This window comes from Schistocerca cancellata, chromosome 5 (assembly GCF_023864275.1).
Source record: "Schistocerca cancellata isolate TAMUIC-IGC-003103 chromosome 5, iqSchCanc2.1, whole genome shotgun sequence".
NCBI classification, from domain to species: Eukaryota; Metazoa; Arthropoda; class Insecta; order Orthoptera; family Acrididae; genus Schistocerca; species Schistocerca cancellata.
Window position 1 is genome coordinate 840,540,166 of NC_064630.1, and position 13,094 is coordinate 840,553,259.

The 13,094-nt window shown below is 54.9% G+C and overlaps 13 non-coding genes across 13 annotated transcripts; all 13 read left to right on the forward strand.

Moving 5' to 3' along the window:
• The first annotated feature begins 960 nt into the window (after positions 1-960).
• On the forward strand, positions 961-1,079 carry LOC126189483 (5S ribosomal RNA). The gene has a single exon (XR_007537988.1). It is a non-coding gene; the product is annotated as a 5S ribosomal RNA (ribosomal RNA).
• An 854-nt stretch (positions 1,080-1,933) lies between these two features.
• LOC126189484 (5S ribosomal RNA) lies at positions 1,934-2,052 on the forward strand. The gene has a single exon (XR_007537989.1). It is a non-coding gene; the product is annotated as a 5S ribosomal RNA (ribosomal RNA).
• Positions 2,053-2,911: 859 nt separating this feature from the next.
• LOC126189486 (5S ribosomal RNA) lies at positions 2,912-3,030 on the forward strand. The gene has a single exon (XR_007537991.1). It is a non-coding gene; the product is annotated as a 5S ribosomal RNA (ribosomal RNA).
• Positions 3,031-3,889: 859 nt separating this feature from the next.
• On the forward strand, positions 3,890-4,008 carry LOC126189487 (5S ribosomal RNA). Its single transcript, XR_007537992.1, has one exon. It is a non-coding gene; the product is annotated as a 5S ribosomal RNA (ribosomal RNA).
• An 864-nt stretch (positions 4,009-4,872) lies between these two features.
• On the forward strand, positions 4,873-4,991 carry LOC126189488 (5S ribosomal RNA). The gene has a single exon (XR_007537993.1). It is a non-coding gene; the product is annotated as a 5S ribosomal RNA (ribosomal RNA).
• Positions 4,992-5,840: 849 nt separating this feature from the next.
• On the forward strand, positions 5,841-5,959 carry LOC126189489 (5S ribosomal RNA). The gene has a single exon (XR_007537994.1). It is a non-coding gene; the product is annotated as a 5S ribosomal RNA (ribosomal RNA).
• An 859-nt stretch (positions 5,960-6,818) lies between these two features.
• Positions 6,819-6,937, forward strand: LOC126189490 (5S ribosomal RNA). The gene has a single exon (XR_007537995.1). It is a non-coding gene; the product is annotated as a 5S ribosomal RNA (ribosomal RNA).
• An 849-nt stretch (positions 6,938-7,786) lies between these two features.
• Positions 7,787-7,905, forward strand: LOC126189491 (5S ribosomal RNA). Its single transcript, XR_007537996.1, has one exon. It is a non-coding gene; the product is annotated as a 5S ribosomal RNA (ribosomal RNA).
• Positions 7,906-8,764: 859 nt separating this feature from the next.
• On the forward strand, positions 8,765-8,883 carry LOC126189492 (5S ribosomal RNA). Its single transcript, XR_007537997.1, has one exon. It is a non-coding gene; the product is annotated as a 5S ribosomal RNA (ribosomal RNA).
• Positions 8,884-9,747: 864 nt separating this feature from the next.
• On the forward strand, positions 9,748-9,866 carry LOC126189493 (5S ribosomal RNA). Its single transcript, XR_007537998.1, has one exon. It is a non-coding gene; the product is annotated as a 5S ribosomal RNA (ribosomal RNA).
• Positions 9,867-10,725: 859 nt separating this feature from the next.
• On the forward strand, positions 10,726-10,844 carry LOC126189550 (5S ribosomal RNA). Its single transcript, XR_007538053.1, has one exon. It is a non-coding gene; the product is annotated as a 5S ribosomal RNA (ribosomal RNA).
• Positions 10,845-11,692: 848 nt separating this feature from the next.
• LOC126189557 (5S ribosomal RNA) lies at positions 11,693-11,811 on the forward strand. Its single transcript, XR_007538059.1, has one exon. It is a non-coding gene; the product is annotated as a 5S ribosomal RNA (ribosomal RNA).
• An 865-nt stretch (positions 11,812-12,676) lies between these two features.
• Positions 12,677-12,795, forward strand: LOC126189494 (5S ribosomal RNA). Its single transcript, XR_007537999.1, has one exon. It is a non-coding gene; the product is annotated as a 5S ribosomal RNA (ribosomal RNA).
• The last annotated feature ends 299 nt before the right edge of the window (positions 12,796-13,094 follow it).

Sequence of the window (13,094 nt, forward strand, 5' to 3'; positions counted from 1 at the left end):
ACACCGGTTCTCGTCCGATCACCGAAGTTAAGCATCATCGGGCCCGGCTAGTACTTGGATGGGTGACCGCCTGGGAAACCCGGGTGCTGTTGGCTCCCTTCCTGTTTTTTTTTTTTTTGTAATGTCGCCAGCCCAATTTTCAAACTACCTTTCTGTTGTGACAAAGATGCTTCCTTAAGCCTTTTAAACTACTGTAATGGTACGAAAATGCAGTAATTAACTCAGTTTGAGGGAGAATGTGCTAACCAAGTTTGCCAAGAAGACTTTGAAAACGACAAAACAGTACGAATCGGCAGGTGATTTCTGAAATACGTCACCGCCTATTGTTGTGTAGGAGTGTAGAGTTCCAAATTTGATTTGTAACCACGAATTTATTCCTTAGTCGTCTCGTCTCGTCTCGTCTCGTCTCGTCCCGCAGACGTTTGTCGTGCTTGCGCTGTCATATGGACCACGACCCGAGCGGCAGCGAGCGGCAGTCGAGCAAAGTCGGGACAAGTCGGGACGGGGACAGGGACAGGGATAGGAATGGTGCGAATGCACTGCAAACTACGCAGACACCTGGTGTGAGGCGAGGCGAGCCGAGGCGAGGCGAGGCGAGGCGAAGCGAGGAAGCCCACATCGCTACCAGTGGGCCCTCCAGCACGACATTGCCACACCCCGCACAGGCCCTCCGCTGAACACCAGGGACAAGGTGCGTCCTCCGCTAGTGTCGAAGGCTGCACGCGCCCAGCGAATGACAGGGGGTGCAACGAGCAGCAGTGCGTCTCACACACGCGGCGGTGCGCCCGCCAATTCGGCCGTCACTCTGCTGGGACGCCGGGCGCGCCTCCCCGCGCCGTCCTCGAGGAACTGGCGGTTGCGGAAGGAAGCGCTTTCGTCAAATGCGGCCGAAAACTAACATTTTGTGTGTTGGGAGAAAAGCCGAACGCGAATTCTGCCGTGCTCCTACATTAGATGGGCGCCAACGGCCATACCATGATGTATACACCGGTTCTCGTCCGATCACCGAAGTTAAGCATCATCGGGCCCGGCTAGTACTTGGATGGGTGACCGCCTGGGAAACCCGGGTGCTGTTGGCTCCCTTCCCGTTTTTTTTTTTTTGTTATGTCGCCAGCCCAATTTTCAAACTACGTTTCTGTTGTGACAAAGATGCTTCCTTAAGCCTTTTAAACTACTGTAATGGTACGAAAATGCAGTAATTAACTCAGTTTGAGGGAGAATGTGCTAACCAAGTTTGCCAAGAAGACTTTGAAAACGACAAAACAGTACGAATTGGCAGGTGATTTCTGAAATACGTCACCGCCTATTGTTGTGTAGGAGTGTAGAGTTCCAAATTTGATTTGTAACCACGAATTTATTCCTTAGTCGTCTCGTCTCGTCTCGTCTCGTCTCGTCCCGCAGACGTTTGTCGTGCTTGCGCTGTCATATGGACCACGACCCGAGCGGCAGCGAGCGGCAGTCGAGCAAAGTCGGGACAAGTCGGGACGGGGACAGGGACAGGGATAGGAATGGTGCGAATGCACTGCAAACTACGCAGACACCTGGTGTGAGGCGAGGCGAGCCGAGGCGAGGCGAAGCGAGGAAGCCCACATCGCTACCAGTGGGCCCTCCAGCACGACATTGCCACACCCCGCACAGGCCCTCCGCTGAACACCAGGGACAAGGTGCGTCCTCCGCTAGTGTCGAAGGCTGCACGCGCCCAGCGAATGACAGGGGGTGCAACGAGCAGCAGTGCGTCTCACACACGCGGCGGTGCGCCCGCCAATTCGGCCGTCACTCTGCTGGGACGCCGGGCGCGCCTCCCCGCGCCGTCCTCGAGGAACTGGCGGTTGCGGAAGGAAGCGCTTTCGTCAAATGCGGCCGAAAACTAACATTTTGTGTGTTGGGAGAAAAGCCGAACGCGAATTCAGCCGTGCTCCTACATTAGATGGGCGCCAACGGCCATACCATGATGTATACACCGGTTCTCGTCCGATCACCGAAGTTAAGCATCATCGGGCCCGGCTAGTACTTGGATGGGTGACCGCCTGGGAAACCCGGGTGCTGTTGGCTCCCTTCCCGTTTTTTTTTTTTTGTTATGTCGCCAGCCCAATTTTCAAACTACGTTTCTGTTGTGACAAAGATGCTTCCTTAAGCCTTTTAAACTACTGTAATGGTACGAAAATGCAGTAATTAACTCAGTTTGAGGGAGAATGTGCTAACCAAGTTTGCCAAGAAGACTTTGGAAACGACAAAACAGTACGAATTGGCAGGTGATTTCTGAAATACGTCACCGCCTATTGTTGTGTAGGAATGTAGAGTTCCAAATTTGATTTGTAACCACGAATTTATTCCTTAGTCGTCTCGTCTCGTCTCGTCTCGTCCCGCAGACGTTTGTCGTGCTTGCGCTGTCATATGGACCACGACCCGAGCGGCAGCGAGCGGCAGTCGAGCAAAGTCGGGACAAGTCGGGACGGGGACAGGGACAGGGATAGGAATGGTGCGAATGCACTGCAAACTACGCAGACACCTGGTGTGAGGCGAGGCGAGCCGAGGCGAGGCGAGGCGAGGCGAAGCGAGGAAGCCCACATCGCTACCAGTGGGCCCTCCAGCACGACATTGCCACACCCCGCACAGGCCCTCCGCTGAACACCAGGGACAAGGTGCGTCCTCCGCTAGTGTCGAAGGCTGCACGCGCCCAGCGAATGACAGGGGGTGCAACGAGCAGCAGTGCGTCTCACACACGCGGCGGTGCGCCCGCCAATTCGGCCGTCACTCTGCTGGGACGCCGGGCGCGCCTCCCCGCGCCGTCCTCGAGGAACTGGCGGTTGCGGAAGGAAGCGCTTTCGTCAAATGCGGCCGAAAACTAACATTTTGTGTGTTGGGAGAAAAGCCGAACGCGAATTCAGCCGTGCTCCTACATTAGATGGGCGCCAACGGCCATACCATGATGTATACACCGGTTCTCGTCCGATCACCGAAGTTAAGCATCATCGGGCCCGGCTAGTACTTGGATGGGTGACCGCCTGGGAAACCCGGGTGCTGTTGGCTCCCTTCCCGTTTTTTTTTTTTTGTTATGTCGCCAGCCCAATTTTCAAACTACGTTTCTGTTGTGACAAAGATGCTTCCTTAAGCCTTTTAAACTACTGTAATGGTACGAAAATGCAGTAATTAACTCAGTTTGAGGGAGAATGTGCTAACCAAGTTTGCCAAGAAGACTTTGGAAACGACAAAACAGTACGAATTGGCAGGTGATTTCTGAAATACGTCACCGCCTATTGTTGTGTAGGAATGTAGAGTTCCAAATTTGATTTGTAACCACGAATTTATTCCTTAGTCGTCTCGTCTCGTCTCGTCTCGTCCCGCAGACGTTTGTCGTGCTTGCGCTGTCATATGGACCACGACCCGAGCGGCAGCGAGCGGCAGTCGAGCAAAGTCGGGACAAGTCGGGACGGGGACAGGGACAGGGATAGGAATGGTGCGAATGCACTGCAAACTACGCAGACACCTGGTGTGAGGCGAGGCGAGCCGAGGCGAGGCGAGGCGAGGCGAAGCGAGGAAGCCCACATCGCTACCAGTGGGCCCTCCAGCACGACATTGCCACACCCCGCACAGGCCCTCCGCTGAACACCAGGGACAAGGTGCGTCCTCCGCTAGTGTCGAAGGCTGCACGCGCCCAGCGAATGACAGGGGGTGCAACGAGCAGCAGTGCGTCTCACACACGCGGCGGTGCGCCCGCCAATTCGGCCGTCACTCTGCTGGGACGCCGGGCGCGCCTCCCCGCGCCGTCCTCGAGGAACTGGCGGTTGCGGAAGGAAGCGCTTTCGTCAAATGCGGCCGAAAACTAACATTTTGTGTGTTGGGAGAAAAGCCGAACGCGAATTCTGCCGTGCTCCTACATTAGATGGGCGCCAACGGCCATACCATGATGTATACACCGGTTCTCGTCCGATCACCGAAGTTAAGCATCATCGGGCCCGGCTAGTACTTGGATGGGTGACCGCCTGGGAAACCCGGGTGCTGTTGGCTCCCTTCCTGTTTTTTTTTTTTTGTAATGTCGCCAGCCCAATTTTCAAACTACGTTTCTGTTGTGACAAAGATGCTTCCTTAAGCCTTTTAAACTACTGTAATGGTACGAAAATGCAGTAATTAACTCAGTTTGAGGGAGAATGTGCTAACCAAGTTTGCCAAGAAGACTTTGAAAACGACAAAACAGTACGAATCGGCAGGTGATTTCTGAAATACGTCACCGCCTATTGTTGTGTAGGAGTGTAGAGTTCCAAATTTGATTTGTAACCACGAATTTATTCCTTAGTCGTCTCGTCTCGTCTCGTCTCGTCTCGTCCCGCAGACGTTTGTCGTGCTTGCGCTGTCATATGGACCACGACCCGAGCGGCAGCGAGCGGCAGTCGAGCAAAGTCGGGACAAGTCGGGACGGGGACAGGGACAGGGATAGGAATGGTGCGAATGCACTGCAAACTACGCAGACACCTGGTGTGAGGCGAGGCGAGCCGAGGCGAGGCGAGGCGAGGCGAAGCGAGGAAGCCCACATCGCTACCAGTGGGCCCTCCAGCACGACATTGCCACACCCCGCACAGGCCCTCCGCTGAACACCAGGGACAAGGTGCGTCCTCCGCTAGTGTCGAAGGCTGCACGCGCCCAGCGAATGACAGGGGGTGCAACGAGCAGCAGTGCGTCTCACACACGCGGCGGTGCGCCCGCCAATTCGGCCGTCACTCTGCTGGGACGCCGGGCGCGCCTCCCCGCGCCGTCCTCGAGGAACTGGCGGTTGCGGAAGGAAGCGCTTTCGTCAAATGCGGCCGAAAACTAACATTTTGTGTGTTGGGAGAAAAGCCGAACGCGAATTCAGCCGTGCTCCTACATTAGATGGGCGCCAACGGCCATACCATGATGTATACACCGGTTCTCGTCCGATCACCGAAGTTAAGCATCATCGGGCCCGGCTAGTACTTGGATGGGTGACCGCCTGGGAAACCCGGGTGCTGTTGGCTCCCTTCCCGTTTTTTTTTTTTTGTTATGTCGCCAGCCCAATTTTCAAACTACGTTTCTGTTGTGACAAAGATGCTTCCTTAAGCCTTTTAAACTACTGTAATGGTACGAAAATGCAGTAATTAACTCAGTTTGAGGGAGAATGTGCTAACCAAGTTTGCCAAGAAGACTTTGAAAACGACAAAACAGTACGAATTGGCAGGTGATTTCTGAAATACGTCACCGCCTATTGTTGTGTAGGAATGTAGAGTTCCAAATTTGATTTGTAACCACGAATTTATTCCTTAGTCGTCTCGTCTCGTCTCGTCTCGTCCCGCAGACGTTTGTCGTGCTTGCGCTGTCATATGGACCACGACCCGAGCGGCAGCGAGCGGCAGTCGAGCAAAGTCGGGACAAGTCGGGACGGGGACAGGGACAGGGATAGGAATGGTGCGAATGCACTGCAAACTACGCAGACACCTGGTGTGAGGCGAGGCGAGCCGAGGCGAGGCGAAGCGAGGAAGCCCACATCGCTACCAGTGGGCCCTCCAGCACGACATTGCCACACCCCGCACAGGCCCTCCGCTGAACACCAGGGACAAGGTGCGTCCTCCGCTAGTGTCGAAGGCTGCACGCGCCCAGCGAATGACAGGGGGTGCAACGAGCAGCAGTGCGTCTCACACACGCGGCGGTGCGCCCGCCAATTCGGCCGTCACTCTGCTGGGACGCCGGGCGCGCCTCCCCGCGCCGTCCTCGAGGAACTGGCGGTTGCGGAAGGAAGCGCTTTCGTCAAATGCGGCCGAAAACTAACATTTTGTGTGTTGGGAGAAAAGCCGAACGCGAATTCAGCCGTGCTCCTACATTAGATGGGCGCCAACGGCCATACCATGATGTATACACCGGTTCTCGTCCGATCACCGAAGTTAAGCATCATCGGGCCCGGCTAGTACTTGGATGGGTGACCGCCTGGGAAACCCGGGTGCTGTTGGCTCCCTTCCCGTTTTTTTTTTTTTGTTATGTCGCCAGCCCAATTTTCAAACTACGTTTCTGTTGTGACAAAGATGCTTCCTTAAGCCTTTTAAACTACTGTAATGGTACGAAAATGCAGTAATTAACTCAGTTTGAGGGAGAATGTGCTAACCAAGTTTGCCAAGAAGACTTTGGAAACGACAAAACAGTACGAATTGGCAGGTGATTTCTGAAATACGTCACCGCCTATTGTTGTGTAGGAATGTAGAGTTCCAAATTTGATTTGTAACCACGAATTTATTCCTTAGTCGTCTCGTCTCGTCTCGTCTCGTCCCGCAGACGTTTGTCGTGCTTGCGCTGTCATATGGACCACGACCCGAGCGGCAGCGAGCGGCAGTCGAGCAAAGTCGGGACAAGTCGGGACGGGGACAGGGACAGGGATAGGAATGGTGCGAATGCACTGCAAACTACGCAGACACCTGGTGTGAGGCGAGGCGAGCCGAGGCGAGGCGAGGCGAGGCGAAGCGAGGAAGCCCACATCGCTACCAGTGGGCCCTCCAGCACGACATTGCCACACCCCGCACAGGCCCTCCGCTGAACACCAGGGACAAGGTGCGTCCTCCGCTAGTGTCGAAGGCTGCACGCGCCCAGCGAATGACAGGGGGTGCAACGAGCAGCAGTGCGTCTCACACACGCGGCGGTGCGCCCGCCAATTCGGCCGTCACTCTGCTGGGACGCCGGGCGCGCCTCCCCGCGCCGTCCTCGAGGAACTGGCGGTTGCGGAAGGAAGCGCTTTCGTCAAATGCGGCCGAAAACTAACATTTTGTGTGTTGGGAGAAAAGCCGAACGCGAATTCAGCCGTGCTCCTACATTAGATGGGCGCCAACGGCCATACCATGATGTATACACCGGTTCTCGTCCGATCACCGAAGTTAAGCATCATCGGGCCCGGCTAGTACTTGGATGGGTGACCGCCTGGGAAACCCGGGTGCTGTTGGCTCCCTTCCCGTTTTTTTTTTTTTGTTATGTCGCCAGCCCAATTTTCAAACTACGTTTCTGTTGTGACAAAGATGCTTCCTTAAGCCTTTTAAACTACTGTAATGGTACGAAAATGCAGTAATTAACTCAGTTTGAGGGAGAATGTGCTAACCAAGTTTGCCAAGAAGACTTTGAAAACGACAAAACAGTACGAATTGGCAGGTGATTTCTGAAATACGTCACCGCCTATTGTTGTGTAGGAATGTAGAGTTCCAAATTTGATTTGTAACCACGAATTTATTCCTTAGTCGTCTCGTCTCGTCTCGTCTCGTCCCGCAGACGTTTGTCGTGCTTGCGCTGTCATATGGACCACGACCCGAGCGGCAGCGAGCGGCAGTCGAGCAAAGTCGGGACAAGTCGGGACGGGGACAGGGACAGGGATAGGAATGGTGCGAATGCACTGCAAACTACGCAGACACCTGGTGTGAGGCGAGGCGAGCCGAGGCGAGGCGAAGCGAGGAAGCCCACATCGCTACCAGTGGGCCCTCCAGCACGACATTGCCACACCCCGCACAGGCCCTCCGCTGAACACCAGGGACAAGGTGCGTCCTCCGCTAGTGTCGAAGGCTGCACGCGCCCAGCGAATGACAGGGGGTGCAACGAGCAGCAGTGCGTCTCACACACGCGGCGGTGCGCCCGCCAATTCGGCCGTCACTCTGCTGGGACGCCGGGCGCGCCTCCCCGCGCCGTCCTCGAGGAACTGGCGGTTGCGGAAGGAAGCGCTTTCGTCAAATGCGGCCGAAAACTAACATTTTGTGTGTTGGGAGAAAAGCCGAACGCGAATTCAGCCGTGCTCCTACATTAGATGGGCGCCAACGGCCATACCATGATGTATACACCGGTTCTCGTCCGATCACCGAAGTTAAGCATCATCGGGCCCGGCTAGTACTTGGATGGGTGACCGCCTGGGAAACCCGGGTGCTGTTGGCTCCCTTCCCGTTTTTTTTTTTTTGTTATGTCGCCAGCCCAATTTTCAAACTACGTTTCTGTTGTGACAAAGATGCTTCCTTAAGCCTTTTAAACTACTGTAATGGTACGAAAATGCAGTAATTAACTCAGTTTGAGGGAGAATGTGCTAACCAAGTTTGCCAAGAAGACTTTGGAAACGACAAAACAGTACGAATTGGCAGGTGATTTCTGAAATACGTCACCGCCTATTGTTGTGTAGGAATGTAGAGTTCCAAATTTGATTTGTAACCACGAATTTATTCCTTAGTCGTCTCGTCTCGTCTCGTCTCGTCCCGCAGACGTTTGTCGTGCTTGCGCTGTCATATGGACCACGACCCGAGCGGCAGCGAGCGGCAGTCGAGCAAAGTCGGGACAAGTCGGGACGGGGACAGGGACAGGGATAGGAATGGTGCGAATGCACTGCAAACTACGCAGACACCTGGTGTGAGGCGAGGCGAGCCGAGGCGAGGCGAGGCGAGGCGAAGCGAGGAAGCCCACATCGCTACCAGTGGGCCCTCCAGCACGACATTGCCACACCCCGCACAGGCCCTCCGCTGAACACCAGGGACAAGGTGCGTCCTCCGCTAGTGTCGAAGGCTGCACGCGCCCAGCGAATGACAGGGGGTGCAACGAGCAGCAGTGCGTCTCACACACGCGGCGGTGCGCCCGCCAATTCGGCCGTCACTCTGCTGGGACGCCGGGCGCGCCTCCCCGCGCCGTCCTCGAGGAACTGGCGGTTGCGGAAGGAAGCGCTTTCGTCAAATGCGGCCGAAAACTAACATTTTGTGTGTTGGGAGAAAAGCCGAACGCGAATTCTGCCGTGCTCCTACATTAGATGGGCGCCAACGGCCATACCATGATGTATACACCGGTTCTCGTCCGATCACCGAAGTTAAGCATCATCGGGCCCGGCTAGTACTTGGATGGGTGACCGCCTGGGAAACCCGGGTGCTGTTGGCTCCCTTCCTGTTTTTTTTTTTTTGTAATGTCGCCAGCCCAATTTTCAAACTACGTTTCTGTTGTGACAAAGATGCTTCCTTAAGCCTTTTAAACTACTGTAATGGTACGAAAATGCAGTAATTAACTCAGTTTGAGGGAGAATGTGCTAACCAAGTTTGCCAAGAAGACTTTGAAAACGACAAAACAGTACGAATCGGCAGGTGATTTCTGAAATACGTCACCGCCTATTGTTGTGTAGGAGTGTAGAGTTCCAAATTTGATTTGTAACCACGAATTTATTCCTTAGTCGTCTCGTCTCGTCTCGTCTCGTCTCGTCCCGCAGACGTTTGTCGTGCTTGCGCTGTCATATGGACCACGACCCGAGCGGCAGCGAGCGGCAGTCGAGCAAAGTCGGGACAAGTCGGGACGGGGACAGGGACAGGGATAGGAATGGTGCGAATGCACTGCAAACTACGCAGACACCTGGTGTGAGGCGAGGCGAGCCGAGGCGAGGCGAGGCGAGGCGAAGCGAGGAAGCCCACATCGCTACCAGTGGGCCCTCCAGCACGACATTGCCACACCCCGCACAGGCCCTCCGCTGAACACCAGGGACAAGGTGCGTCCTCCGCTAGTGTCGAAGGCTGCACGCGCCCAGCGAATGACAGGGGGTGCAACGAGCAGCAGTGCGTCTCACACACGCGGCGGTGCGCCCGCCAATTCGGCCGTCACTCTGCTGGGACGCCGGGCGCGCCTCCCCGCGCCGTCCTCGAGGAACTGGCGGTTGCGGAAGGAAGCGCTTTCGTCAAATGCGGCCGAAAACTAACATTTTGTGTGTTGGGAGAAAAGCCGAACGCGAATTCTGCCGTGCTCCTACATTAGATGGGCGCCAACGGCCATACCATGATGTATACACCGGTTCTCGTCCGATCACCGAAGTTAAGCATCATCGGGCCCGGCTAGTACTTGGATGGGTGACCGCCTGGGAAACCCGGGTGCTGTTGGCTCCCTTCCCGTTTTTTTTTTTTTGTTATGTCGCCAGCCCAATTTTCAAACTACGTTTCTGTTGTGACAAAGATGCTTCCTTAAGCCTTTTAAACTACTGTAATGGTACGAAAATGCAGTAATTAACTCAGTTTGAGGGAGAATGTGCTAACCAAGTTTGCCAAGAAGACTTTGAAAACGACAAAACAGTACGAATTGGCAGGTGATTTCTGAAATACGTCACCGCCTATTGTTGTGTAGGAATGTAGAGTTCCAAATTTGATTTGTAACCACGAATTTATTCCTTAGTCGTCTCGTCTCGTCTCGTCTCGTCCCGCAGACGTTTGTCGTGCTTGCGCTGTCATATGGACCACGACCCGAGCGGCAGCGAGCGGCAGTCGAGCAAAGTCGGGACAAGTCGGGACGGGGACAGGGACAGGGATAGGAATGGTGCGAATGCACTGCAAACTACGCAGACACCTGGTGTGAGGCGAGGCGAGCCGAGGCGAGGCGAGGCGAGGCGAAGCGAGGAAGCCCACATCGCTACCAGTGGGCCCTCCAGCACGACATTGCCACACCCCGCACAGGCCCTCCGCTGAACACCAGGGACAAGGTGCGTCCTCCGCTAGTGTCGAAGGCTGCACGCGCCCAGCGAATGACAGGGGGTGCAACGAGCAGCAGTGCGTCTCACACACGCGGCGGTGCGCCCGCCAATTCGGCCGTCACTCTGCTGGGACGCCGGGCGCGCCTCCCCGCGCCGTCCTCGAGGAACTGGCGGTTGCGGAAGGAAGCGCTTTCGTCAAATGCGGCCGAAAACTAACATTTTGTGTGTTGGGAGAAAAGCCGAACGCGAATTCTGCCGTGCTCCTACATTAGATGGGCGCCAACGGCCATACCATGATGAATACACCGGTTCACGTCCGATCACCAAAGTTAAGCATCATCGGGCCCGGCTAGTACTTGGATGGGTGACCGCCTGGGAAACCCGGGTGCTGTTGGCTCCCTTCCCGTTTTTTTTTTTTGTTATGTCGCCAGCCCAATTTTCAAACTACGTTTCTGTTGTGACAAAGATGCTTCCTTAAGCCTTTTAAACTACTGTAATGGTACGAAAATGCAGTAATTAACTCAGTTTGAGGGAGAATGTGCTAACCAAGTTTGCCAAGAAGACTTTGAAAACGACAAAACAGTACGAATTGGCAGGTGATTTCTGAAATACGTCACCGCCTATTGTTGTGTAGGAATGTAGAGTTCCAAATTTGATTTGTAACCACGAATTTATTCCTTAGTCGTCTCGTCTCGTCTCGTCTCGTCCCGCAGACGTTTGTCGTGCTTGCGCTGTCATATGGACCACGACCCGAGCGGCAGCGAGCGGCAGTCGAGCAAAGTCGGGACAAGTCGGGACGGGGACAGGGACAGGGATAGGAATGGTGCGAATGCACTGCAAACTACGCAGACACCTGGTGTGAGAAGAGGCGAGGCGAGGCGAGGCGAGGCGAGGAAGCCCACATCGCTACCAGTGGGCCCTCCAGCACGACACTGCCACACCCCGCACAGGCCCTCCGCTGAACACCAGGTACAAGATGCGTCCTCCGCTAGTGTCGAAGGCTGAACGCGCCCAGCGAATGACAGGGGGTGCAACGAGCAGCAGTGCGTCTCACACACGCGGCGGTGCGCCCGCCAATTCGGCCGTCACTCTGCTGGGACGCCGGGCGCGCCTCCCCGCGCCGTCCTCGAGGAACTGGCGGTTGCGGAAGGAAGCGCTTTCGTCAAATGCGGCCGAAAACTAACATTTTGTGTGTTGGGAGAAAAGCCGAACGCGAATTCTGCCGTGCTCCTACATTAGATGAGCGCCAACGGCCATACCATGATGAATACACCGGTTCTCGTCCGATCACCGAAGTTAAGCATCATCGGGCCCGGCTATTACTTGGATGGGTGACCGCCTGGGAAACCCGGGTGCTGTTGGCTCCCTTCCTGTTTTTTTTTTTTTTGTAATGTCGCCAGCCCAATTTTCAAACTACCTTTCTGTTGTGACAAAGATGCTTCCTTAAGCCTTTTAAACTACTGTAATGGTACGAAAATGCAGTAATTAACTCAGTTTGAGGGAGAATGTGCTAACCAAGTTTGCCAAGAAGACTTTGAAAACGACAAAACAGTACGAATCGGCAGGTGATTTCTGAAATACGTCACCGCCTATTGTTGTGTAGGAGTGTAGAGTTCCAAATTTGATTTGTAACCACGAATTTATTCCTTAGTCGTCTCGTCTCGTCTCGTCTCGTCTCGTCCCGCAGACGTTTGTCGTGCTTGCGCTGTCATATGGACCACGACCCGAGCGGCAGCGAGCGGCAGTCGAGCAAAGTCGGGACAAGTCGGGACGGGGACAGGGACAGGGATAGGAATGGTGCGAATGCACTGCAAACTACGCAGACACCTGGTGTGAGGCGAGGCGAGCCGAGGCGAGGCGAGGCGAGGCGAAGCGAGGAAGCCCACATCGCTACCAGTGGGCCCTCCAGCACGACATTGCCACACCCCGCACAGGCCCTCCGCTGAACACCAGGGACAAGGTGCGTCCTCCGCTAGTGTCGAAGGCTGCACGCGCCCAGCGAATGACAGGGGGTGCAACGAGCAGCAGTGCGTCTCACACACGCGGCGGTGCGCCCGCCAATTCGGCCGTCACTCTGCTGGGACGCCGGGCGCGCCTCCCCGCGCCGTCCTCGAGGAACTGGCGGTTGCGGAAGGAAGCGCTTTCGTCAAATGCGGCCGAAAACTAACATTTTGTGTGTTGGGAGAAAAGCCGAACGCGAATTCTGCCGTGCTCCTACATTACATGGGCGCCAACGGCCATACCATGATGTATACACCGGTTCTCGTCCGATCACCGAAGTTAAGCATCATCGGGCCCGGCTAGTACTTGGATGGGTGACCGCCTGGGAAACCCGGGTGCTGTTGGCTCCCTTCCCGTTTTTTTTTTTTGTTATGTCGCCAGCCCAATTTTCAAACTACGTTTCTGTTGTGACAAAGATGCTTCCTTAAGCCTTTTAAACTACTGTAATGGTACGAAAATGCAGTAATTAACTCAGTTTGAGGGAGAATGTGCTAACCAAGTTTGCCAAGAAGACTTTGAAAACGACAAAACAGTACGAATTGGCAGGTGATTTCTGAAATACGTCACCGCCTATTGTTGTGTAGGAATGTAGAGTTCCAAATTTGATTTGTAACCACGAATTTATTCCTTAGTCGTCTCGTCTCGT